Source organism: Alexandromys fortis, unplaced genomic scaffold (genome assembly GCF_014885135.2).
Source record: "Alexandromys fortis isolate MF-2015 unplaced genomic scaffold, M_Fortis_MF-2015_v1.1 scaffold_176, whole genome shotgun sequence".
Taxonomy (NCBI): domain Eukaryota; kingdom Metazoa; phylum Chordata; class Mammalia; order Rodentia; family Cricetidae; genus Alexandromys; species Alexandromys fortis.
The window spans coordinates 677,698-689,945 of NW_026068070.1; the positions used below are offsets into that span (position 1 = coordinate 677,698).

The window sequence follows — 12,248 nt, forward strand, 5'->3', positions numbered from 1 at the left end:
TCCCTGTTAAGTTTCATGGTAGTAGATGTGCATGGTGTTACATTCCTATATAGCAACTGGACTTCCTGAGGCCATCTCAAAAGATTTATATTCAAATAACTAAATATAGTTAGGGATATAGCTCAGTGGAGAGCTCTTCCTAACAGTGTAGCTCCGTGGCAGAGCTCTTCCTGATGTGAGTCTCTCAGTTTGCTTCTCAACACTACCCACCACGCCTCCCCAAGTTTATGAAATGCTGTATCCCTACTTTAATCACTGTCAGGAAGAAAGCTTTCAGGACTCTCAAGTGAAGTATGAAATTCACGTCTCTTTAACATTTTATTAATTTATTTACATACACATAGGTGTGGTATGGGGCAATCATCTATATTCTGTCAATTATATTTTAAATAAACGCTGATTGGCCAGTAGCCAGGCAGGAAGTGTAGGCGGGACAGCCAGACAGGAAGTAGAGGTGGGTCAATGAGAACAGGAGAATTCTGGGAAGAAGCCCATTCCTCTGCAGTTGTGACCCTGCCACAGAAGACGCAAGATGTGACTGCCTCGCTGAAAAAGGTACTGAGCCACGTGTCTAACATAGACAAGAATAATGGGCTAATATAAGTTATAAAAGTTAATAAGAAGCCTGAGCTAATGGACCAATCAATTTATAGTTAATATAGAGCTCTGTGTGATTTCTTTGGGACATAACAATTGCGGGAACTGGACAAAGCTATGCAGAAGCCCCCGACAACATAGGTGTATGTGTCTCTCGGTGTGCACTGAGACACGAATAGGAAGGTCAAGACAGCTTCTAGGATTTAGTTTTCTCCTTCTACCATATTGGTTTGAAGGGTCAAACTCAAGTCATCAGGACTGGTAGCAAGCTCTTTACCTGCTGAGCCTCTCATAGGCTCCAATTGCATTTCTTTCATTGCATGGTCTGATATTAAAGCACCGGTAATGACTTTTTGTAACTGTTGAGATAACTGTGTTCATTCCCTGTGTCTCCACACTGTCTTCCCCATGGAACTGAGTAGATTCTGAGCTGCATACACAAAGGAAATGCCAAGACCTAAGTCTCTGCTCTTCCAGCTCTTCTCAGGACGTGAGGAAGGAGTTTGAGTAAAAGGTGGTCCTGGACTTCCAGTCTAATTCAAAATTTCCCCTTCTCTTTGTTTTTCTTTTCTCCATTAAAAAATATGTAGCTCTCCTCAAAAATATAAGCCCCAAAGATACAGTAAACAGTGAAAGGAAGTCTATGAGACATGAGAAAATGCTCACAAATCTTTAATGATATACCATTGTCATCAAGAGGTGGTGGCACACACCTTTATTCCCAGTACTCAGAAGGCAGAGGTGGGAGGATCTCTGTGAGCTCCAGGACAACCAGGACTGTGCAGAGAAACCCTGTCTCAAAAAAACAAAACAAATATATGTATTTGCCCATTTAATATATCTGGACATGGCAGTTGAGAGGCTGAGGCAGGAGAACAGCCACAAATTCAAGGCTAGTCTGGGCTACATAGTAAATCTCAGGCCTTCCTAGGTTGTGATAGAGACCCTGTCCCAAACACACAGACATAGGATTACTAAAATGTAACAATGTTCAAAACCAACAAACCAAACAAAAACCCTGATTAGAAAGTAAGGGATTTGAATAGTCCTTCACCGAAGAAGTCAGTGGAAAGATTCTCTCCTGGAGACCATCTATATTCCTACATACCTAGCCACTTGAGAGGCAGCACAAGTCTGAGGCCAGCCTGGGCAGCATGGCACTATCCCCCACTACTGCCACCAAAAAAGATTCAGACACAGTTGAGGATGCAGGCATTTTCCTTGCACACACTTGTGATTATAAAATGCTCTATAGAAAGGTTGGCAGTACCCACAAAGTTAAAACAAGAGCCAGGTGTGCTGGCACATGCCTGCAATCCCAACTATGGTAGTTGGAGGCTGTTGGGGGCTACACAGTAAGACCCTCTTAGAAAATACAGAATGAAATAAAAATAAAATTACTGCTCAGCAATCCTACATTTAAACATACATTACTGCGGGTGGAGAGATGGCTCAGTGGTTAAGAGCACTAGTTGCTCTTGCAGAGGACCATATGGTGGTTCACAACTGATAAACTCAGGTCCAGGGGATCCAGTACGCACACATGATACACATACATGCATGCAGGCAAAACATTCATTCATATGAAACAAATCTTCAATAATATTATGTGTTACTGGAGTTTTAGGACCAGAGTCCTGGCCCCAAGTCCCGACGTGCCAGGCTCAAGCACCTGATGTTTCCATCAAAGTTGACAAAGGATGGAACAGAGATTTAATCAACTATGTTTGGATGAACAGTGTGGTAGTATTGTCAGCTCGATGACTTGGGCATGCCTCTAGGTTAATAGAGGTAGGAAGACCCCTTAATTGTGGGCAGCCCCATTTCATGGACTGGTGTCTTGTACTGAATAGTATTCCTAAGTCGCTCGCTCTCCACTTGCTGATCAAGGATATAATGTGACTAATTGCTTCAAGTTCCTGCTGCCATGACTTCCTGTCATCATGGACTCCTCCCCGGAACTATGAGCCCAAATAAGCCTGTTCTTCCTTGAGATGGCAATGCAGGCACATTTGATCACAGCAACAGGAAAAGCAAACAATGGAGACGGATGAAGGAGTTCAGAGGTTCAAAATCCCCATATCCAAGGATAACCTTGAACTCCTCATCCATGTTCACATCTCAGCATCCATAATTAAGCTTGTTGGTTCACATGCGCACACACAAAGACGTGGGAGTAAACGAGGGACTTGATGTGAAGAATGAGAGCCGAAGGAGGGGGAAGGGGACAAAAGAGAGTTATGGTAACTGGGTTTGGTCAAATATATTATAAACATGTATGAAAATAAAATGTAACCAGTATCCATAATTAATACATACTAATGAAAAGAGAATACAGGTATGTGAGTTTAATTAGGGTTGCTCACATGAGCATAAGTGAGGGGTTATTTACAGGAGCATGGGTGGGCAACTTACCAGTTGCTACACCACTGAAGAAAATACTCTTCTCCCCAGCAATCATCAACTGCCCACAGCTCCTCAGGAAAGAGTGGGGCCTCATGAGCCCTTGGCCATGTTCACAATAATGCCAAGACAGGTACTATCTTGAACAGGTCTTGTGTAGCTAATCATAGCTACTAGTGAGTCATGACCTCAATGAGGTGTCAAGCCAGGGAGACAACATTCCACTACACTTCTACCCTTCTGGCTCTTAGATTCTACCACACCCCTCCTGTGATGTTCTCTGAGCCTTGGGAGGAGTGCTATAGATACCCCATTTAGGGCTGAACATTCAAGCCACTTATTCCCAGCACCTTGATGCCACACCAGCGCAGCCTGGATGCCATGTCCAAGCGAAGGAAGGACGTCAGGATCAATGAAACACGCACTCTGGATGTTGCAGAATCAGAAGCCCTTTATTGCACATCACCAAGGTATACCTAACCCAGACAGGTGGGCCAACAGGATGGGGACCTAATCGCAGGATCCTCGGGTTGGGGCCAAGGCAATGTGTACTCAGGGAGCAGGGTTGGTAAACAACTCTGGGAGTAAGGAACTTGTAAGTTTCTCAGAAACCCAGAACAACAAGGGCAAGAGCGGTCACCAACAGGGGAGGTGAGTAGGAAGGCCAGGACTCCATTAGGTCCCAACACCTTGAGTTGTTAGGAGTCTCTGTATAGCCACTGCTACTGCAAAATGAAGCTTCTTTGAGGAAAGCTGAAAGCAGTACTGATCTACGGGTATAAAAGTCAGTATTTGGAAGGCTGTTTGATATTCACAACGCATCTATTCAGCAAAACAGTAGTAGTTTCCCCACTAGGTCACATGACCTCCACAGCCACAAACTAGTAGACCTAGTTTGACAGTGCCGGGCATGGATTCTGTCCTGTGGAGTGGGCCTCAAATCAAATCACAAACGGGTTGGCTACCCACTTAACAACTTGCCACTATTGCAAAAGTAGACACGCCTTGTCTGGGAGGTCCCAGCAAGGCAAGCCTGTTGATGATGTCTTCCGAGCAGCCTGTAGCACCTTCTGGTGCTATGTAAGTTAAGGAACCCAGAGTAAGCTTCCAGCTGAGTTCCAGTTTGACTCATGCATGTGATTTCTCCAGCAATAGGATCTTACCAACTCGATCTGGTGGGCAACCAGCAAGAGAAGCAAGGGCTGGAGAGATGGCTTAGCTGTTAAAAGAACACACTGCACTTCTGGAGGACCCACGCTTGGTTCCCAGCACCCGTGTTTGGTGACTCACACTCTACCTCCAAGGTGTCAGTTGAGGTGTCGCTGGCCTCTGCCGGCACCAGAACTCACATGCACAGCCACAGTTAAAAAAATCAGTCTTGGGGTCAGAGAGATGTTTAGATCACGCACTGCTTTTGCAGAGGACCTGGCTTTGAGACCCAGCACCCACATGGTGATTCACGAATGTCCATTTCCACGGCATCTGATTCCCTTGTATGGTTCTTTGTGGGTATGAGACACACAAAGAACACATAATACCTACAGGCAAAGCACTCATACATAAATAAATCTAAAAATACTAAAACCAAAAAAATCTTAAAAAGTTGTAAATACCAACTATACCAAACTATATGCCAGCAGTAACTTCTGCCAGTTAATTTCTGTATCCACTTCCGGGGTAGGGGGTGGGGTTCCTCTTTGGTGAGTTTTTTGATGTTGCAAAGCCAGAAGTTGAAGATAAACACAAAACAAACCTTACATCCCAATGCTCTATAGTACGCCAATTCCCGTTTGTCTGCCTCAATGCAGTACTACAGTTACTCATTACCTTCCACTTAGAAAATTATGCTCGGGGCTGGAGTCTTGGCTCCACGGTTAATAGTACTGGCAGCTCTTCCAGAGGACCCAGGTTCAATTCCCAGCACTCACACGACAACCCAACAGTGTGTAACTCCAGTCCTGGAGGATCAGGCTCTCTCACACATACATACAGGCAAAACATAAAATAAATTTTTTTTTTTTTTGACAGTCTCTGTAGCTTTGGAGCTGCTCTGGAACTCGCTCTGTAGACCAGGCTGGTCTCGAACTCAGAGCGATCCACCTGCCTCTGTCTCCGGAGTGCTGGGTTTAAAGGCGTGCACCTCTACCTCCCGGCAAAATAAAATAAATCTTAAGAAAAGGCCAGCCTGGTCTAGAAGAACTAGTTCCGGGACAGGAACCAAAAAAGCTAAAGACAGAGAAACTCTGTCTCGAAAAATCCAAAAAAAAAAAAAAAAAAAAAGGAAGGAAGGAAGGAAGGAAGGAAGGAAGGAAGGAAGGATGAAAGAAAAAAGAAAGATAGAAAGATGAGCTTGTCATGGTGGCACATCCCAGCATAAAGGAGGTTGATCAGTAGTAGTTCCAGGTCAACCTTGGCTACATAGAAAGATTTCTTAAAGATGAATAGCAGTTGAGTACCATTCTTTTGAGATCTGTGAAGAACTTTGCTGGGATTTTGATGGGCATTGCATTGAATCAGTAGACTGCTTTTGATAAGANAAAAAAAAAAAAAAAAAAAAAAAAAGGAAAGAAAATCATCCTCGAAGTAGATTTTGTTTTATTGCAAACACTATACAGTCGAACATATAAAAACAAGCTAACAGTAAGAAAATATATTTCGTATTTCTTTAACGCACTTGGGACCCTAAGGTCAAATTCCCCCGGACTGAATTATTGGTTGAAAAGCCCTGACTTCGGAGCAAAGGAGCGAGGCTCGGCCCCGCCCCTAGGCTCAACCAATCAGCGGCGCGCGCGGGAAGGCCGCACAGCCGCGGGCCGAGCGAGTCGATGAGTCGGTGCGGGAGCTGGGCGCGAGCGCACGGCGTCTGAGGTCTGGCGTGTCGCCCTCTTCCGAGTCCAGGCTGGCAGCGGTCGCTGTGGGGAGGCAGGCGGGACGCCCTCAAAGTGAGTGGGTGCGCTCAGGCGTGTCGGGGTGACCCACGGGGCTGCGTGGGAGGTGGTGCGGTGCGGTGCGGCGGCAGGGCCTGGGCCTGTGGCGAGCCCCTGCCCCGCGTTAGGCGGGCAGATAGCGCCCGCCAGTCATCCCCCTGCCTCACCTTCCGTTGCCCTGTGAATGCTGAGCGGCCTAGGGAAGAGCACTCTTGGATCTTGTTATTTCTGAAAACGAGGCAGAACCTGCAACAAAATACTGGCGGCCAGGAAACAAGTATATTCGTTGTAGTTAATGGTGTAAATCTAATTTGAGCCTATGAAGTTAGGAGATGCCGTAAGCCTGTGTGTTTATGACTGGCCTCGAACACAAGCCAGGTTTTCTCCGTGGCACTGAAGTATTTGTGATGTGTGCCCAGACAAGCGATTCGCCGCATCGTCTGGGCACACATTAGAAATAAAAATTCTCAGCCCAGTGAGGTGGTGCACTCGGGAGGTAAAGGCAGGTGGATCTCTGTGAGTTCGAAGCCAGCCTGGTCTACAGAGTGAGCGAGTTCCAGGACAGACAGCCAGCTCTACACGGAGAAACCCTGTTTCCAAAAACCAAAAAGAAAAGTGATAAAAGTGGTATAAACAGACTAGGGCTCGCTAGTAGAATAACACAGGTTCTTTCGATAAACTCATGCAACATACGATGTTTTCGTGGTGTCTTGTTTTTTTTGAGCCAGCCTCTTTATATATAATAGTTCAGGTTGGCCCTAGCTCAGAATCTTAGTTTTTAAAATACGTTCACAGCAGGCTTAGATGCGGCTTTGGAGGAAGTGCAAGATCAGTTCTAAGTTTTGGTTTGGTTTGGTTTTGGTTTTGGTTTTTCGAAACAAGAGTCTCTCTGTGTAGCTTTGGAGCCTGTCCTGGAACTCGCTCTGTAGACCAGTCTGGCCAGGAACTCAGATCACCTGCCTCTGCCTTCCCAGTGCTGGCATTAAAGGCCTGTGCCACCACTGTCCCGCCAAGTTCTAAGTAGTTTTTTTTCCTCAAAGAGTTCTAGTGAAACACTATTAATAAAAACCCAGGAAAAGATAGCAAAATTAAAAAAGAAAAAAAGAAAAACACCCAGAGACAGATAGATATTGAGGATCAACCTGAAGACCAGGAAAGCAAAGCAGCCAGCCACTGGCTTTTACCTCGATCTCAGTCCGACAATGGTGACCCTGCCTCCGGGAAATCTCAGAATGAGACCAAGAACTGTCTTCTCCCATTTTAGAATTCTCTTTAGTTTGGGGATTAAGTGTGTGCACCACTACCACCTGGTTTCTATGGCAAGCTAATGTGGTTACTGGGATTAAAGGTGTGTGTCTTTACTGTCTGGTCTGTAAGGCTGGCAGGTGTGGCTGTTTTGCTTTTCTGATTCTCAGGCAAGACTTATTAAAATACAAATGAAGCCGGGCGGTGGTGGCACGCACCTTTAATCCCAGCACCTGGGAGGCAGAGGCAGAGGCAGGTGGATCTCTGAGTTCGAGGCCAGCCTGGTCTACAAGAGCTAGTTCCAGGACAGGCTCCAAAGCCACAGAGAAACCCTGTCTCGAAAAAAAACCAAAATAAACAAACAAATAAATACAAATGAAATGCCACTATATTAAATTAGTGACCACAGGACTCTGGAAGGAGGCCTTGAATTCCCAGCTGATTGTTTTGTTTTCCTTCACATCCCTCCCCCTCTTTTTTGATTTCCCATCATTCTGCCGTGGTATCTGACCCTCTGGTCCCCCATCATTTGAATCATGCTGTGCTGTAGTCAGGTTAACTCTGCACCTGCTGGTCATTATTGGAGAAAGTGACACGGTTACCAGTGGCCTGACTTTGAGTGACGCGCGTCAGACTTTCAGTCACCTTCCTTTATATAATATCCTCTGCTTTGTAGAGTGGTCTGTTATTTGTGTTTTAATATATAATGCTGCCTGAAGATCAGAGGGCAAAGCAGCCATACAGGCCAGGAAGTGGTGGCACACCCTTTGGTTAAAGGACTCAGGAGACAGAGGCGGAAGGCTCTCTGTGAGTTCAAGGCCACACTGGGCTACACAAGATTGAATCTGTCTAAAGGAGAAACAGAGCTCACACAAAGGTGACCCCAGCACTTGGGATCCCACACCTTTAATCCCAGCACTAGGGAGGTGAAGACAGGGTGATATGGCTGGGTGGAGAGAGAAATATAAGGGGGAAGAGACAGGAACTCAGTGGAGCATGGAGTTTGAGGTTGGTGGAACAGCCCTTTGTTTGCCTGAGCCTTGGTAGAGGTAAGACCTCTCTAGTGGCGTGACTGCTTTGCTTTTCTGATCATCAGGTGAAACCCCCAATATCTGTCTCTGGGTTTTTATTATTCCTGCTATAGCTTATGTTTTCTAAATCTCCTTTACCTCCACCCTCACCTCCCTGTTTATTTGGGAAAGTTTGTCTTCCTTCTCATTTTTTTCTATTAATGAAGTATGGGGTGTTCATGAAAGGGGTACAGGGTACCTTTCCTATGTCCTTGATTGTATAAACTCTCATCTTTTCAGAGTCTCAATTCAGTTTATATGCTCTCACCTACTTCTTAACTCTTTAGAATTAGGTGTCTCCCTATTACTCTTTTTTAGTAAATGGTTAACTCATCCATTGACCTTTTCTCAGGCTTTACTGAATTTCTTTGAAGTGCCAAATATGACTAATGCTTGTTTCTGCCAAGCCCTTTCTTGGTTTCTTTTTCAAAGGAGAGAGTGATTCCCCTTTATTTTATGTTTATGAGCATTTTTGCCCGTATGCATGTCTGTGTACCATGTACATGCTGTGCCCCTGGAACTGGACTTAAAGCCAGTTCTGAGCTGCTATGTCAGTGCTGGGAGTGGAGCTCTGGGTTCTCTGGAAGAGCAGCCAGTGTTTCTAACCCCTGAGCCATCTCTCCATCCCTTTTCTTGCTGTCTTCACTTTGCTTTGTTTTTTTCTTTCTTGTGTATTACTCTAGTTAAGTCTCCACATTCTTCTGCATGTAGTTCTTCTAAGGCTCTATTCTTATTTTTTTTAATATTTATTTATTTATTTGTTATGTATACAATAGTCTGTCTGTGTGTATGTCTGCAGGCCAGAAGAGGGCACCAGACCTCATTACAGATGGTTGTGGGCCCCCACGTGGTTGCCGGGAATTGAACTCAGAACTTTTGGAAGAGCAGGCAATGCTGTTAATCACCGAGCCATCTCTCCAACCCCTTCTTATTTTTTTTTTTTAAGAAATAAAACACATTTTTTCTCTCTCCAGAATGAGATGGTGTTAATATTTAGTTTTTATATTCTCATACATAAAAATATATTTCTGTGTTTGGTTCATTCCTGTGATCATCATACGGAGCCTATGGATTGTAGACTTCCGATCTTTTCTGTCCAAAGAATTCTGTGTTGGTTTTCTAGGACTGGCACAATACTCATAAACTGGGCAGCTGAAGTAACAGACCAGTTTTCTGATGGTTCTGTAGGCCAGGGAGACTGAGAAGAAGGTGTGGCCCGGATGGTGTCTTCAGAGGCCTTTTGGCTTTTGTTGTATGACTTTTTCTGACAAGATTACTTTTTTAAATATTTATTTTATGTATGAGTGCTCAGTCTGCATTTATGCCTGCATGCCAGAAGAGGGCATCAGCTCCCATTATAGACAGATGGTTGTGAGCCACCATGTGTTTGCTGAGAATTGAACTCAGGACCTTTGGAAGAGCAGCCAGTGCTCTAAACTGCTGAGCCATCTCTCCAGCTCCTTGACAAGACTATTTTTATTCATCCCAGATAAAGAGAGCAATGGCAGACAAAAACAATTCCATCCATGTCTAGCTTAGTGACTAGTGAATTTATTGGGGTTACTTATGGCGTATGGGTGGGTGACTGGGGCAGCTGCATCTATAGAAGGACAAGGTACACTATGCCAGCAGTGAGGAGGCCCTTGGAGGAAGTTGTGTTACTGAAGAGCCTCTCCCCCCAGCAATTGTTACCACTTTTGGGGAGAGGCTTCATCACGCTTGTAAGGCTGCCTGGCTGTCTGGAAGAGAATGTTTCAGTGGAGAGGAGGGAGCGTACATGATTATAAATGGCCTGTGCCTTTACACTGTCTTACTATAATTTGTCTGTGTCTAAATTTCTTCATAGGGGATCCAGTTCCACTGTTTTGTTTTTAGACAGGGTCTCACTGTGTAGCTGTCCTGAAATTTACTTTGTAGACGAGGCTGGCCTCAGATTCACAAATTTCCTGCCTCTCCCTGAGTGATGGGATTAAAGGCATTTGCTACTATGCTTCCTTTTAAAAATGTATGTGCATGAGTAAGCCTGCATGTATGTCTGTGTGACACGTGTGTCTAGTGCCTGCAGAGGCTTGAAGATGTTGGATCCCTTGGATGTGGAATTACAGGTGGTTTGAGCTGACACATGGGTGCTAGTATTCAAACCTGGCTCTTCCAAAAGACACCCAGTGCTCTAAGCCATCTGTGCAAGCACCCGCTACCCCAGGGTCTCACATGTAGTCCAGCCTTTGCCTCTCCAGTGCTGGGACTGAATATGCTGCCATGCCTGCTTCTCTTGTCTCATTTTCATCTTAGAAGAAAACTATTTAATGTTTATTATTAAATTTGGTGCTTGCTTGTAGCAGACACTTAGTTAAAACAGTGGAGCACTTTTCCACAGGTGGGGTCGTCCTCACTGCCAAGCGCTTCATCCCCTATCCCACCATTCATCCTTGGCTCACAATTTCTGAAGTGTGTACTTTGCGTTTTCTTGTCGTGCACTACTAGAAGGTTCCCTGTACTTAAAGTTCCACTCACCCTGCCGTTCTTCTGTGACGTCTCCCTGGAGTTTCCTAATCAGATGGGCTTCCTCCGTTCTCTGAACTTTTAGACTCCTTGCTAAGGCTTGAGTCCTCTGCACTTGCTTTCTAGCATTCATTGAGTGATCTGCCAGCCACAAGGCTAGGTGCTGGGCCTTGGGCAGACGGATGGGGAAGTGGGAAGTTTAGGTGTGGGTAAGACACTCCCTTTCAGAGGTGTTCACATAGTGCTCTGGTTTTCTACCTGGGCTGCACACTGAAATCACCCATGGTGCTTTTACAAATCTGTTTGCTTGGGCTTCAGTCCTGGTGATGCTGGAAAGTGGCCAGAGCTGTGGGCGTTTGAGAGCCCTTTGGGTGATCAGTGTGTAGCCATAATTGAGAGGCCCTTTGCTGATGGGAGAGACAGACCAGTCTAGGGTCCAGTTCACTGCGTTTTGCTAGAATAATGAACAAGGTATCAGGAAAGCACAGACAAGTGTCTAATTTAGGACAGGCTTTTATCGTTTTATTTTTTACAAGTATGTTCATGTGGGTGTATATGCATGTGTATGTGGATGCCTGCAGAATCTAAAGGAGTAGCTCGGATCCCCTGAAGTTGAAGTTACAGGCATTTGTGAGCCGCCCAATGCAGATGCTGAGAATTGAACTCAGATCTTCTGGACTTACAGCAAGTGCTCTTGGCCCGTGGGCCTCTTACTAGACCCTCATTTGAGTCTTAATTCCATACCTTTTGAAACTATTTATTTAAAAAAACAACAACCTAAAATTATTTGCTAAAAAAATTGGGGAAGGGTTGACAAGATGGCTCATCTGGTAAAGGCCCTTTCTGGTAAGTTTAGGAGGACCTGAGTTCAGATCTCAAAACCCACGTGGTGGAGGAGAAACCAACTCTTGTAGGCTGTCCTGTGACCTTCACGTGTGTTCTGTGGCACTCCCAATAAGTGACTTCTGTAAATTAGTGGGGCGGGTCTGATTAAAATACTTGGGAAAGTTGTTCAGTGGGTGAAGTGCTTGCTGCTCACGCATGAAGATCTGGGTTTACATCCACAGAATTCATGTAAAAAGCCAGGCCCAGAGGCACATGCCTGTAACTCAAGCACTGGGTCAGGGCTTGGAGACAAGAGGCTCGCTGCGGCTCATTGGCTAGAGACTAAACTGATGAGCTCCGGGTTCAGGGAAAGCCCTTGTCTCCACACTGAAGTGGAAAACTGTTGAAATAAGAGCAGCAGGGCTGCATCCCCAGCACCCCGGCCGCCTGCTAGCTTATGCCCGAAATAACAACACACAAACTGTATTCATTTAAAGACTGCTTGGCCCATTTCTATCTAGCCTCTTCTAGGCTAATTCTCACATATTAATTTAGCCCATTTCTTTTTTTTTTATTTTATTGAGAATAAGAAAAAAAAAGTTTCTGCCTCCTTCCAGCCTCCCATTTCCCTCCCCCTCCCCCCACTCTTCTCCCCCTCCCCCCACTCCTCTCACCCTCC

At 45.3% G+C, this 12,248-nt stretch overlaps 1 protein-coding gene across 4 annotated transcripts in view; it reads left to right on the forward strand.

The window, feature by feature from the left end:
* Window positions 1–5,796: 5,796 nt before the first annotated feature.
* Clcc1 (chloride channel CLIC like 1) overlaps window positions 5,797–12,248 on the forward strand; it is a 41,275-nt gene continuing 34,823 nt past the window's right edge. For all 4 annotated transcript variants that reach the window (XM_050120948.1, XM_050120951.1, XM_050120950.1 and 1 more), the window contains exon 1: window positions 5,797–5,942. The gene's annotated coding sequence lies outside the window, so the exon portion shown is untranslated. The remainder of the gene's footprint in view (window positions 5,943–12,248) is intronic.